The sequence below is a fragment of the Nilaparvata lugens genome, chromosome 3 (assembly GCF_014356525.2).
Source record: "Nilaparvata lugens isolate BPH chromosome 3, ASM1435652v1, whole genome shotgun sequence".
NCBI classification, from domain to species: domain Eukaryota; kingdom Metazoa; phylum Arthropoda; class Insecta; order Hemiptera; family Delphacidae; genus Nilaparvata; species Nilaparvata lugens.
Genome location: NC_052506.1, coordinates 44,101,031 through 44,115,040, shown reverse-complemented (window position 1 = coordinate 44,115,040; position 14,010 = coordinate 44,101,031).

Genomic DNA, 14,010 nt, shown 5'->3' with positions numbered 1-14,010 from the left:
CTCTCTACTATTAATCATCAAATAGACCATGACTAAATGTAATTGAGCATGACTGAATGTAATTAGGCATGACTATATTAACTAGAGCATGACAAGAGAGAGGGAGAGAGAGAGAGTATCATTGTTATCATCTTCTCCTTCTTCTTCTCCTTCTTCTTCTCCTTCTTCTTCCTCTTCATCTTCTTCTTCTCCTCCTTCTAGAGAGAGAGAGAGCCTCTTCTCCTTCTAAGGGGGCGGGTCAGGAGAGGGGTGGAAGGAGCGGGGGAGGTGCGGCAGGAGGTGGGGGGTAGGTAGGATGGGTGAGGGTGGAGGGGGGAGGGGGGGAAAAGACATAAAAAAAGGCAGTGGTTCATACAAACTCATACTACTTACTTGTCTTTGAGAATTGAGTCTCAATTTCATCTTATTGGAAATTTGTACAAATCAGAAGCATACTCACACGAAATATCAATAATTCAAACATAATCGTGAATTGTGTTTGAGAGAAACAAACCATCTAATTGTTTGTATAGGTGAGTCATTATTTAAAACCCATAAACATAGATTTCTATTCCATTTCCATGCCTTTTGGTTGGATTGAACAACCACCCTTCAATTGCATCATATAGGTAAGAAATCACCTTGCTATGCTTTCATATAGGTGAGAAATCACCTTGCTTTGCTTTCGGCGATGCAATTTCAGCGACCCCCACTCCACCCCCCTCCCTGTCACATGACTGATGGTTCCAATAAGTCCATATGACATCATCCCTCAACTATGCCTATACATCTCAATAATGTTCCCACTGTAGGGCTGAGAGTGAAAGAGTGAGAGATAGTGAGAGAGAAAGAGAGTGAACAGTGAGTGATCAGTGAGTGATCAGTGATTGAACAGTGAGTGGACAGTGGGTGAGGGAGTGAGACAGTGAGTGAGAGAGAGTGAGTGAGAGTCACACAAAACTAACACTATACAATCCTCATACCAATTGCACAATGTTTTGCAATCAATTATTTACAATTTTCCATGTTTGATAAGTCATCTCACAATGCCAAATGTAGGCAGTCTGACATTTATAATTAAACTTGAGTGCAAAGTGTAAAGCTGAGTTACACATACCTCTATTGTAGGCATTTTGCAAGTTGATTTATGTGAAAGTGGGGTTCACATCCACTGTTATCTGTTGCACTGTAACCAATGCTGAGTGCATTACTAAATAAATAATACTTGACTCTGAGAATTGAGTCTCAATTTCATCTTATTAGAAATTTGCAACTATGCAATATACACCCAGTAGGAATAAAAAGTATAGTAAGGTGATTTCTTACCTATATGAACACACAAAACTTTGATTTTCTTCTGAATAACAAACATGAGTAACAGTATTGTATAACAAACAAGAGTGTTAGTAACATATAATAATAATATTAATAAGTGAAAGATTTATATTATAGAGTGTGTTAGTGGTGGCATACAAGTCACAAATTTGATTCGACAAACACATACACAACCTTAAAAAACACTATGATTTTCTTCTGAATAACAAAACAAAGAGTGTCAGTGTTGTTAGTAACATATAATAATTACAATAATATAAGTGAAAGATTTATATAAAAGATGAACACTATAGAGTGTTAGTGGTGGCATACAAGCCACAATATAAGGTTGATGAGGAGGAGGAGGAGGAGGAGGAGAGGAGGAGGAGGAGAGGAGGAGGAGGAGAGGAGGAGGAGGAGGAGGAGGAGGAAAAGGAGAAGGAGAACAAGAACCATAGTATTTACTATATAATAAAATCTTTGCCAAAAAAAAATTTTGTTTCCCCTACCGCTGCGGACGCGAGCTCGGTGTGACCTGCCCTTTAGCCTGGATGATGTTACACATTGGATTACAACCTTCTCTGCTCACATTGTGTACAACAACAACATTATGCATCAATTTTCTAGTTATCTTTGCACATGTGCAGTATCCTTCTCCTTAGCTGTATCCCTATAAATACTCCAGAATAATTGACATTCGCTCAGTTTAATAGTAGCAGCAGTGAACATGGCTTCTTCCAAAGTGTTTAGTGTTTCTCAGCTCTGTGGTAATAAAATAAAAGCCCACCAATAAGCGGTTTGGTTTGTGGCTGTTGACAGAAAATCTGTGCAATGACAACCTTATTACAGAAATTGGGAAAATTGATTACACTGCTGGAGAAGAACTGTTGGTGCAGGATGAATCAAATCTTGTGCCCATAACAGAACCCTTTTGTTACAACATTATGCTGGTAAAGGTTTGTGGTTTGGAGGACTGCCAAGAACTACTGGATAAAAGACGTTTTATTCTAAAGAAGGAGATGTGTGAATCATTCAATTTGTACTTGAGAGGAAAATTCTCCAAAATGGTGTCAGTTAAGCATGGAGTTAAAGCAAAGTTGCCATACTTATTGGACAGTGGAAGCAATATGTCAAATATAGAGAAGTGCAGCAGAAGTACTACAAACCAGTGGGGATACCGTACAAAGTGGAGCTTGCCAATGTCCCCATTGCTACATTAATGGATGAGTTACCAACAATATTGGAGCAGCTTAGGAAGGAACATTTCTATCTTCTGGACTTGGACATAACACAGGACTTTGCTGGAATATTTAACAAGAGTGGAATGTGTGATTTTCTAACTACAAATCATTGTTTTTGTTTCCAAGGAGAATATAAAGAAGACTATAATGTAATTGTGAATAATGATGGAACTGTTGGAATTGATTGCTTGACTTGGGTTAATAATAATGTGAGAGTAAAAATTTTTAATAAGTTTATTTGTCAAATGACAAGCCCTGGTGTAAATAAGCAGCTAGGTAACCATATTGTAGACTTTATTGCCTGTCCAGATACAAAATTATGTGAAACCTTTACCTCTGACTTGGCTAAAATGCATGGTATTACTCATTTGGAAGCAACAATTTATAACTACAGCATTAGCAATAACTATAGCTCTAATCAATTTGACCCTATTCAAGATTGCTTGTCACTCTTAAATGACAGTAAGAATTATTTCCAAAATGCTCCTATATTTTCTGTATCCTTAGCTAAAATGTGGACTAAACTGACAAACAATTTAAAGAATAGCTGTTGTTTGGTTTTTAACAATCTCTTACAATATGTTTACTGGGGAAATAGCAATACCAAGAAATTGACTGGAGTACAATTAAATCTGCCTACCAATCCACAACAACAAAATAAAATAATATCCTATGTAATCTCTGCATTCAGCTTGTGCCGAGCACTCTTTTTAATTCAGGCCTTTTCCCAAGTTATAATAGTAAATTTAATACACAATAGACTAGAGCCATTATTGTAAGTGAGTTAGCGAAATAAATTATTTTCTCTCTCTATTATGAACGATCATGACTTCGAGTTTCCCATGATAGATATTTAAAAATTGTGGCTCCGAGTCATCGAGGAATGTAGATTATGCAATTATCTCTAAAACTTAGCCTTCCTGTTGCGACATAGAGTGCAATAAGTTGGAAAACAGCAAGCAATGAAATTATAACAAACTACCGATTTTGCAGTTACTATTTGGTCCAAAGGCTCTAGAAGCCACGCAACGATTGGTCAAATTGATTCCCTTCGCCCAATAGGAGACCTGTTTCTAAATACAGTAGTGGGGATTCCCCAGCTGCGAGACCAGATTACGTTTCGGAGGACACTTTGCTGGGAGCACTATGAGAGTGAAGATGTAGTCACTATGTTTCCCCCTTTTTGGGCAGGTTTACAAGTTTATAACATTAGTTAATGTAGGAGCTAGTTTTATTTTTATTAAAGTTTAAATTTTCTAGTAGTGCCATGTCCTGAAAAGTTTAATTGTGTTTCTTCATCATGTACAAATAATTGTTTCTTCAAATAACCGCTAAGGTACGTAAAATAAGGTTGAAATATAATCTAGGGAATTTAATTGATTGAAACTTCCATAAGAGTATTGTATTAACAAAGCCTGTTATTTTTCAAGTTAATAATATTGATTGAGAATGATATTTTTGATTTTATTAGTGATGGAAGATAATTAGAATTTTTTTTTTCTAAAGAAGTATAGAATGTTTTCAGTTACATTACATTTGAGTTATTGTTTCTGGAGATATATTATCGTAGAGTATTGCTGAAAGTCAGGAAGATAGCCTTAAAATTGGAATGAAATTTTTAAGATTATGTTCATATTGAGTTCATGACATTTTATAATTTATATTTTTCAGACTCTGTTTTCTTATGTCATTAAGGCTTTCGAATGATTTAGTAAATTTTTATGATAGAAATCTTAATAGACGAAGAAGAAAGTTTTTCTTTTCCATGAAATTAATATTAATGAATGTTCAAATTTTAATACAATTCAAATTGTTTTCTATGTGTCTACTAATTTTATTTAATTAAAGGTAAAAACTATCTACAAGATGAATCTTATAGGGCAAACATTATTTTTACCTTAAAGTGAAATTTTCAATATTTTTTTCTTTTATTGTGCTATAAAGTGTCTTGTTTTGTTTTGTGATAAATTCATAATTCTAGTTGATACTCGTTTTTGGAATTGTATTTGTAGGTAAATCAAATCATAAACTCTGGACTGTTCATTTTAAATTAAGGTTCTGAGCAGTTTTGGGTGAATGCCTGTTGTTTACACTTGGATTGAGTCCTATAGTTCATAAATAATGAATAAAATAAATGTTGGCTAGCGCACAAGTTTCCAACAATACTAGCCGAGCTACTATATGGAAAATTATATTTGATTTCGCAAACTAAATGAAAAATATAATATAAGTTAGCATCTTTTCAATCTGAATTATTTATTCCTTTTCTAAGAGTATTATATCAATTTATATAAAGGTTTACATCATAATTAATGAAGTATTCATTTTCTAAAAGCATTATATTAATTTATTACGGGTGTTTTCATAAATGCTGCATTGTATATTAATGACACTCTGGCAAGTAAATTTGTTTTAATTCTGTTAAATTTTGAGCATGAAATCAGAATGTCAAGATAAAATCTGAATTAAATAGCAGAATAAACTCCTGTTTTAGCTTTTGATGAATTGTAGGAAGAGTTAGAAATTAATGCTGTATGTAATACATTTATTTACAGCGGTTCATGTGTGTCCCCAAACCAACTTCATGTACCACCCCTTTGGTTCCGCAACTTTATGTAACACCGCTTCAAGACACCCATTCAGACGACAGGTCTAGGGACGTAAGAGGACTTCGCCGTCAAGCCAAATTCAACCAGTAAAAATTCACCGCCAAAAACAAGGTACTGTAACCCCAATGATAAAGCAATGTACAGACCAACGAAAGTGCAGTGTAGTGAAACAAAGGTTCATTCGAGAATGTCAATCAAAAGTGGGGATTCAAAATTATTATGAAATGGGTTATATGGGTTACTATCAACGAAATTTGGGTTCAACGGGCTTTTCTTTCTTGATTAATTTCATGTTGAAATCAATTGGTTATTTTATGACTGATATTGTTTGGTTTTGTGACGTATTGCTATCTAAACGGGGATAGTAATGCGCCCCCGAATCAGATGAAGAATGTCAACAAATTAACATGATATTGTTGTTTCTGTTGTTCGATTTTAGTTGCCAATGTTTATTGAAGCTGTTTGTATTTTTCAATTATTTCAAATTGGAGTTTTATTCTAAAGTAGAAACCTAGTAAATCAGGCATGGCAAGATTAATTGAAGTTTTCTTGTCTCTAGCCCGTTCACCTGCATGAATTAGGTATAGACTCAGGTATTTTCTAGATGTGTCAGCCTATTTCTAAATTCTAAATTTTATTCAAAATTATCTTCTTTATCATCTTTTAAAAGGTCAGGCATAAGCTTTAATCTACTACCCATTAATTATGTGGGAATTTACGAGGATACAGACAACAAGGACAATATTAGTTTTATACAAAAGTGTTATATTAAGAGTGGTGAGACTTATTTCTCCAAGTCAACCACAGCTTTCTCTACAATATCCAAAGAGTTTAGCCTAGAGGAGCTAGGTCTTGTAAAAACGAGTAATGTCACACCACAAGTTTTGAGAAAAAGAACAAATGTCAACTCTAAGCTTGCACCTTTTCCTGTTAAGGAGATACAACCTCTGTCTCCAATCAAAATACTATCTACCAGAAAGCGTATGCTAGAATTGGATGAGAATAATCTCAAACGTAGAAAGGTAGAGTTTTTAGAGGCTACAGAGAGCATAAAGAAGCAGCACAAACAACTTATAGAATTTGAGAAGGAGATTGAGAATTTAAGAGAGCAACTTGTACCATATTTTTATTCACATTAATGGAATTTTGAGCCTAGTGGGGTTTATAATGTGACTGCATTTTCTGTAAATAATATGGGAAAATTTCCATATGTGGGTGTTTTAGGAGAAAAGGAAGGCTCGAAACATGTGTACATTGTAAAAGGGTAACACAAAAATGTTTTTCTAAATGCATACAAAGCAATAGAAGACCTTAAGAAAGTGGGTTATTTTGTAATCCCATACAATGACCAAAAAGAAATTATTTGTCTACCAAGGGGAGAAACTATTTGTGAAATTACCACCAATGGCATGACAAGCTATAATGGTAACAAATTACCAAAAATACAAAATCTAAAATTTTTGTCAGATGTATGGAAAAACTTGGAAGACACCCCATTCACACAGACAGATGTGGAGCAAATCAACAAAATTACTATGCTGGAAATTAAAGGGAAAATAAAAATAGGACAGTGCAAAAGATTAGAAGAGTTATCAGAAGGTACAGAGTTGGTCATTATTACAATAAAAGAAGTGTACAATAGAAACAAGATACAGTATATTTTACAGTTTGAGAGCCTAGAAGAATTGTATGTGTCTAACTATTGGTTAGAGGAGGAATTTGAGAGCTCTAACATTGATTTGAATTATAGAATTAGAATTAAGCTAGATGTTCTAAAGCATAATCCCAGTAGACGTAAGGAAAGAGTTGTATTTTGTATTTAATTTGAGGTATTGTAAATAGTGGAAAATGTAACATTATAATATTAATAAAGAAATTATTGTAACTTATTCGATTTTGATTATATATCCCAACAATCCTATCCACACCTAAGTTTGGGCTCGGGGGGGTGGAGTGGAGGTCACTGAAATTGCATCGCCGAAAGTAAGGCGATTTTTTACGTATATGAACAGTGACTGAACACTGACAAATCATTTAGTGAACTTGTAATCGGTAAAAGTCGACAAGTACAAGAGATACAGACTATTACTAGTGTCATTAAAGCCTTAACTGTGAAGCGTGATATTTCCACCGTTCCAATAGGAAATATAATTAATTTAAACTGAGAATTACTGACAAAGAGAGTGTATCTCTGCTGGTAGACTTGTACATAATGATCTATTTAACATAGACTGTGACAAGAATTATTGTAGTAGTAGGAATAATAATATAAATATTAGCTCTGCCAATTTTGATATGGAAGTTGGTCAGCCCACTAAGTTCAACTTCTTGTCGTGGAATATTCAGGGGTTAAGGAACGAAATTTTTGTCTACATTAAGACTCTTCTAAGAATAGAAAATGTTCGTACATTTTCAAATCAAAATAGGATTAAGTAAAATTGTTTATACTGCTCTCTCCGTTCACGTGACTCTAACCCTTGAAGTGAGAATTATTAATAATGAATACGGTGCCAAGAAGAAAAACTGGGGAATACGCACTTATTGAGAATGATTAGCGATTATGGTACTTACATTTATTTGTAGCATCACAATACAACATAGAAATTGGTTAGCCGCCACCGTTTTATGAATATTGTTAGACATTGAAAGGAAACGGAAGTTGTCTCTCTCTCTCTTTTCGGTTATCTTGAGACAGTCTCTCTCTCTCTCTCACACACAATAGAGTGAAAGACTTATTGATCTTTTCTGTTGTTGGTGAGTGGTAGTAGTAGTAGTAGTAGTAGTAGTTTTGTGTGTGTGTTGCACTTTGTTTTAATAGATTTCTACCAGAGTTTGTAAACCTTCTCTCTTTTCAAATTTAATCCAATAACGGTGTTTGTTGAAGTCTGCAATGTTGTCTGCATGTAAAACACACAAAAACGTATCCGGTAATAGAAGTTCAAACTCAATATCACCTTCTGAGTCAGGGTCCACTAATTTTAGCACAATCTTTAAACCGTGTTGACTGAGAATAGTTTTCGCTCTATAAATTCGAAATATCTCCTGTGGCCACCAATTTACTACTAGTGTTGGAGGAAGTGTAAAAATCTCTTGTTTAGCTTTCAAGTTGAAAGCTTCTAAACAGAAAGAAGAAGAAGAAGATGCTGTTCCTTGTGTATCCATTTTTTTCCACCACCCTTCCTATTCTGCAACAATGTGTACACACACACACACACACACACCACACACACACACACACACACACACACACACACTATATTGTCATGGACAAAACTGACAGTTAATTTGAAAATAGTTGATGTCTGGTCTATAATAATCTTCTACAGTATGTTTATTGGGGTAATAGCAATACCAAGAAAATGACTGGAGTACAAGTAAAGCTCTCCACTGACCCACAACATAGAAATAAAATAGTTTCTTATGTTATTTCTGCATTCAGTTTCAATTTACTACCTATCAATTATGTAGAAATTTTGAGGTCTCCTCCAACCAAAATAATATCAGTTTTCTCTACCATATCCAAAGTTGTTAACCTAGATGAGTTGGGCCTTGTAGCAACAGGTAACTTGATACCACAAGTCTTAAGAAAACGAGCAAACATAACCTGTAAGCTTCTTCCATACCCTGTTAAAGAGATACAGCCCTTGTCTCCTATCACAGTGCTATCAGCCAAGAAGCGTAAGCTAGAAACTGGATGAAATTGATGAAATTGAGACTCAATTCTCAAAGTCAAGTATTATTTATTTAGTAATGCACTCAGCATTGGTTACAGTGCAACAGATAACAGTGGATGTGAACCCCACTTTTTCATTAGTCAACTTGCAAGAATGCCTACAATAGAGGTATGTGTAACTCAGCTTTACACTTTGCACTCAAGTTTAATTATAAATGTCAGACTGCCTACATTTGGCATTGTGAGATGACTTAACAAACAAGGAAAATTGTAAATAATTGATTGCAAAACATTGTGCAATTGGTATGAGGATTGTATAGTGATAGTTTTGTGTGACTCTCACTCACTCTCTCTCACTCACTGTCTCACTCCCTCACCCACTGTCCACTCACTGTTCAATCACTGATCACTCACTGATCACTCACTGTTCACTCTCTTTCTCTCTCACTATCTCTCACTCTCTCACTCTCAGCCCTACAGTGGAGTGGGGGTCGTTGAAACAGCCTTCGTTGAAAGCATAGCAAGTTACACATACCTCTATTGTAGGCATTCATGCAAGTTGACTAATGAGAAAGTGGGGTTCACATCCACTGTTATCTGTTGCACTGTAACCAATGCTGAGTGCATTACTAAATAAATGATACTTGTCTTTGAGAATTGAGTCTCAATTTAATCTTATTGGAAATTTGTACCTTGGATAGGATAGAATAGGAAACAAAAATTATACACAAGGTTACAATAATTTTCTTTATTTTTTTTTTAATTATTATACACCCAGTAGGAATAAGGAAAGAGTTATTTTCTGTATCTGATTGACATAGATATGCCTTGATGTTTGTATAATAATTGAAAAAAAATTAAGAAAATTATTGTAACCTTGTGTCTTATCTTTTGTTTCCTATTCTATCCTATCCAAGGTACAAATTTCCAATAAGATGAAATTGAGACTCAATTCTCAAAGTCAAGTATCATTTATTTAGTAATGCACTCAGCATTGGTTACAGTGCAACAGATAACAGTGGATGTGAACAGTGGCTATGCTAGGCCAAGGACACAGAATAAATTGGAGCATTTTGAAAATAATTTCTACCATCATTCAAAAGTGACAAGCTATCATAGATAGGGTCAAAAGTTTTGCTATTTTCTCTATTTGTTAAACTGTAGTTATAGATTGTAGCTTCCAAACGTGTAATACCATGCATTTTGGCTTCATCGGAGGTGAAAGTTTCCCATAATCTCATGTCTGGACAGGCTATAAAGTCAACAATATGATCACCTAACTGCTTGTTTACACCAGGGCTTGTGATTTGACATACAAACTTATTATACATTTTTGCCCACACATTACTATTAACCCAAGTCAAACAATCAATCCCAACAGTTTTGTTGTTATCCAGTAACACATTATAGTCTTCTTTATATTCTATAAGTCACACATCCCATTCTTGTTGAATATTCCAGCAAAGTCCTGTGTTATGTCCAAGTCCAGTAGATAGTAAGGTTGATGAGGAGGAGGAAAAGGAGGAGGAGAACAAGAACCATAGTATTTACTACCATTAATTATGTACCTCTCAAAGAAATGATGTTCTAAAGCATAATGCCAGTAGACATAAGGAAAGAGTTGTATTTTGTATTTAATTAGAGGTATTGTAAATAGTGGAAAATGTAACATTATAATATTAATAAAGAAATTATTGTAACTTATTCGACTTTGTTTATATATCCCAACAATCCTATCCACACCTAAGTTTTCGCTAGGGGGGGGAGGTGTTGGTCAGCCCACTGAGTTCAACTTCTTGTCGTGGAATATTCAGGGGTGAGATTATAATACACTGCTACTATAGTGAGGTCCACGTTTTAATGACAGTAGATAAAAGATAGAGAAGAATAGTGATGCTGATTCTCTGTATTAATATTAATTATATTTCTGCACTGTGAAAAACAAAATTGGCATCATTGTGAACCTAGAAAAGGATAGTATCACCAGCTTTGTCGAATAATAGACAAGGGTAGCATAACCAAAGTTGATCAAATACTGTCACTATAACGTAGGCAAAATCAATAAGTCTCTTTATACTGATGAGAGAGAGAGAGAGAGACTGGTCGTCTGAGTTTACTGATTACAATTCACACAAAAATGTGTTCTACTCACACAAAGAGAGAAAAGACGATTGTGTGTGTGTGTTGTGTGTGTGTGTGTTGTGTGTGTGTGTGTGCACAAGTGACAAAGTATTATCCTATTTTTATAGAATATTGTCCAAGCTGAGGGGTGCGTGGTGGTGGTGGTGGTGGTGGTGGTGGTGGTGACAGAGTGGGTTGCGGGGTGGGTGGGCAACTATGTTGTTGACAACAACAACCTACAATTAATTTTTTTTTCTGTAGTTGTGTAAAAGAACAATACCCCCTAATTTGTGTGGTGTGTGTAATTATCGAGTGTCACAAAACACCACGCTGCTGCCTGCTGCTGCTTCATGCGAATCTCAACACATAATTACACACACACACGCAACAGCACTTCGATTTGGTGCACACACCACCCCGCCAACCGTAATAAACACTGTTGTGGTGTGCTATTTTGCATTCCTCCCTTCTAAGAATAGAAAATGTTCGTACATTTTCAAATCAAAATAGGATTAAGTAAAATTGTTTATACTGCTCTCTCCGTTCACGTGACTCTAACCCTTGAAGTGAGAATTATTAATAATGAATACGGTGCAAGAAGAAAAACTGGGGAATACGCACTTATTGAGAATGATTAGCGATTATGGTACTTACATTTATTTGTAGCATCACAATACAACATAGAAATTGGTTAGCCGCCACCGTTTTATGAATATTGTTAGACATTGAAAGGAAACGGAAGTTGTCTCTCTCTCTTTCGGTTATCTTGAGACAGTCTCTCTCTCTCTCTCACACACAATAGAGTGAAAGACTTATTGATCTTTTCTGTTGTTGGTGAGTGGTAGTAGTAGTAGTAGTAGTAGTAGTAGTAGTTTTGTGTGTGTGTTGCACTTTGTTTTAATAGATTTCTACCAGAGTTTGTAAACCTTCTCTCTTTTCAAATTTAATCCAATAACGGTGTTTGTTGAAGTCTGCAATGTTGTCTGCATGTAAAACACACAAAAACGTATCCGGTAATAGAAGTTCAAACTCAATATCACCTTCTGAGTCAGGGTCCACTAATTTTAGCACAATCTTTAAACCGTGTTGACTGAGAATAGTTTTCGCTCTATAAATTCGAAATATCTCCTGTGGCCACCAATTTACTACTAGTGTTGGAGGAAGTGTAAAAATCTCTTGTTTAGCTTTCAAGTTGAAAGCTTCTAAACAGAAAGAAGAAGAAGAAGATGCTGTTCCTTGTGTATCCATTTTTTTCCACCACCCTTCCTATTCTGCAACAATGTGTACACACACACACACACACACACACACACACACACACACTATATTGTCATGGACAAAACTGACAGTTAATTTGAAAATAGTTGATGTCTGGTCTATAATAATCTTCTACAGTATGTTTATTGGGGTAATAGCAATACCAAGAAAATGACTGGAGTACAAGTAAAGCTCTCCACTGACCCACAACATAGAAATAAAATAGTTTCTTATGTTATTTCTGCATTCAGTTTCAATTTACTACCTATCAATTATGTAGAAATTTTGAGGTCTCATCCAACCAAAATAATATCAGTTTCTCACAAAAGTGCTATATTAAGAGTGGTGACACATATTTCTCCAAGTCAACCACAGTTTTCTCTACCATATCCAAAGTTGTTAACCTAGATGAGTTGGGCCTTGTAGCAACAGGTAACTTGATACCACAAGTCTTAAGAAAACGAGCAAACATAACCTGTAAGCTTCTTCCATACCCTGTTAAAGAGATACAGCCCTTGTCTCCTATCACAGTGCTATCAGCCAAGAAGCGTAAGCTAGAAACTGGATGAAATTGATGAAATTGAGACTCAATTCTCAAAGTCAAGTATTATTTATTTAGTAATGCACTCAGCATTGGTTACAGTGCAACAGATAACAGTGGATGTGAACCCCACTTTTTCATTAGTCAACTTGCAAGAATGCCTACAATAGAGGTATGTGTAACTCAGCTTTACACTTTGCACTCAAGTTTTAATTATAAATGTCAGACTGCCTACATTTGGCATTGTGAGATGACTTAACAAACAAGGAAAATTGTAAATAATTGATTGCAAAACATTGTGCAATTGGTATGAGGATTGTATAGTGATAGTTTTGTGTGACTCTCACTCACTCTCTCTCACTCACTGTCTCACTCCCTCACCCACTGTCCACTCACTGTTCAATCACTGATCACTCACTGATCACTCACTGTTCACTCTCTTTCTCTCTCACTATCTCTCACTCTCTCACTCTCAGCCCTACAGTGGAGTGGGGGTCGTTGAAACAGCCTTCGTTGAAAGCATAGCAAGTTACACATACCTCTATTGTAGGCATTCATGCAAGTTGACTAATGAGAAAGTGGGGTTCACATCCACTGTTATCTGTTGCACTGTAACCAATGCTGAGTGCATTACTAAATAAATGATACTTGTCTTTGAGAATTGAGTCTCAATTTCATCTTATTGGAAATTTGTACCTTGGATAGGATAGAATAGGAAACAAAAGATAACACACAAGGTTACAATACATTTCTTTATTTTTTTTTAATTATTATACACCCAGTAGGAATAAGGAAAGAGTTATTTTCTGTATCTGATTGACATAGATATGCCTTGATGTTTGTATAATAATTGAAAAAAAATTAAGAAAATTATTGTAACCTTGTGTCTTATCTTTTGTTTCCTATTCTATCCTATCCAAGGTACAAATTTCCAATAAGATGAAATTGAGACTCAATTCTCAAAGTCAAGTATCATTTATTTAGTAATGCACTCAGCATTGGTTACAGTGCAACAGATAACAGTGGATGTGAACAGTGGCTATGCTAGGCCAAGGACACAGAATAAATTGGAGCATTTTGAAAATAATTTCTACCATCATTCAAAAGTGACAAGCTATCATAGATAGGGTCGAAAGTTTTGCTATTTTCTCTATTTGTTAAACTGTAGTTATAGATTGTAGCTTCCAAACGTGTAATACCATGCATTTTGGCTTCATCGGAGGTGAAAGTTTCCCATAATCTCATGTCTGGACAGGCTATAAAGTCAACAATATG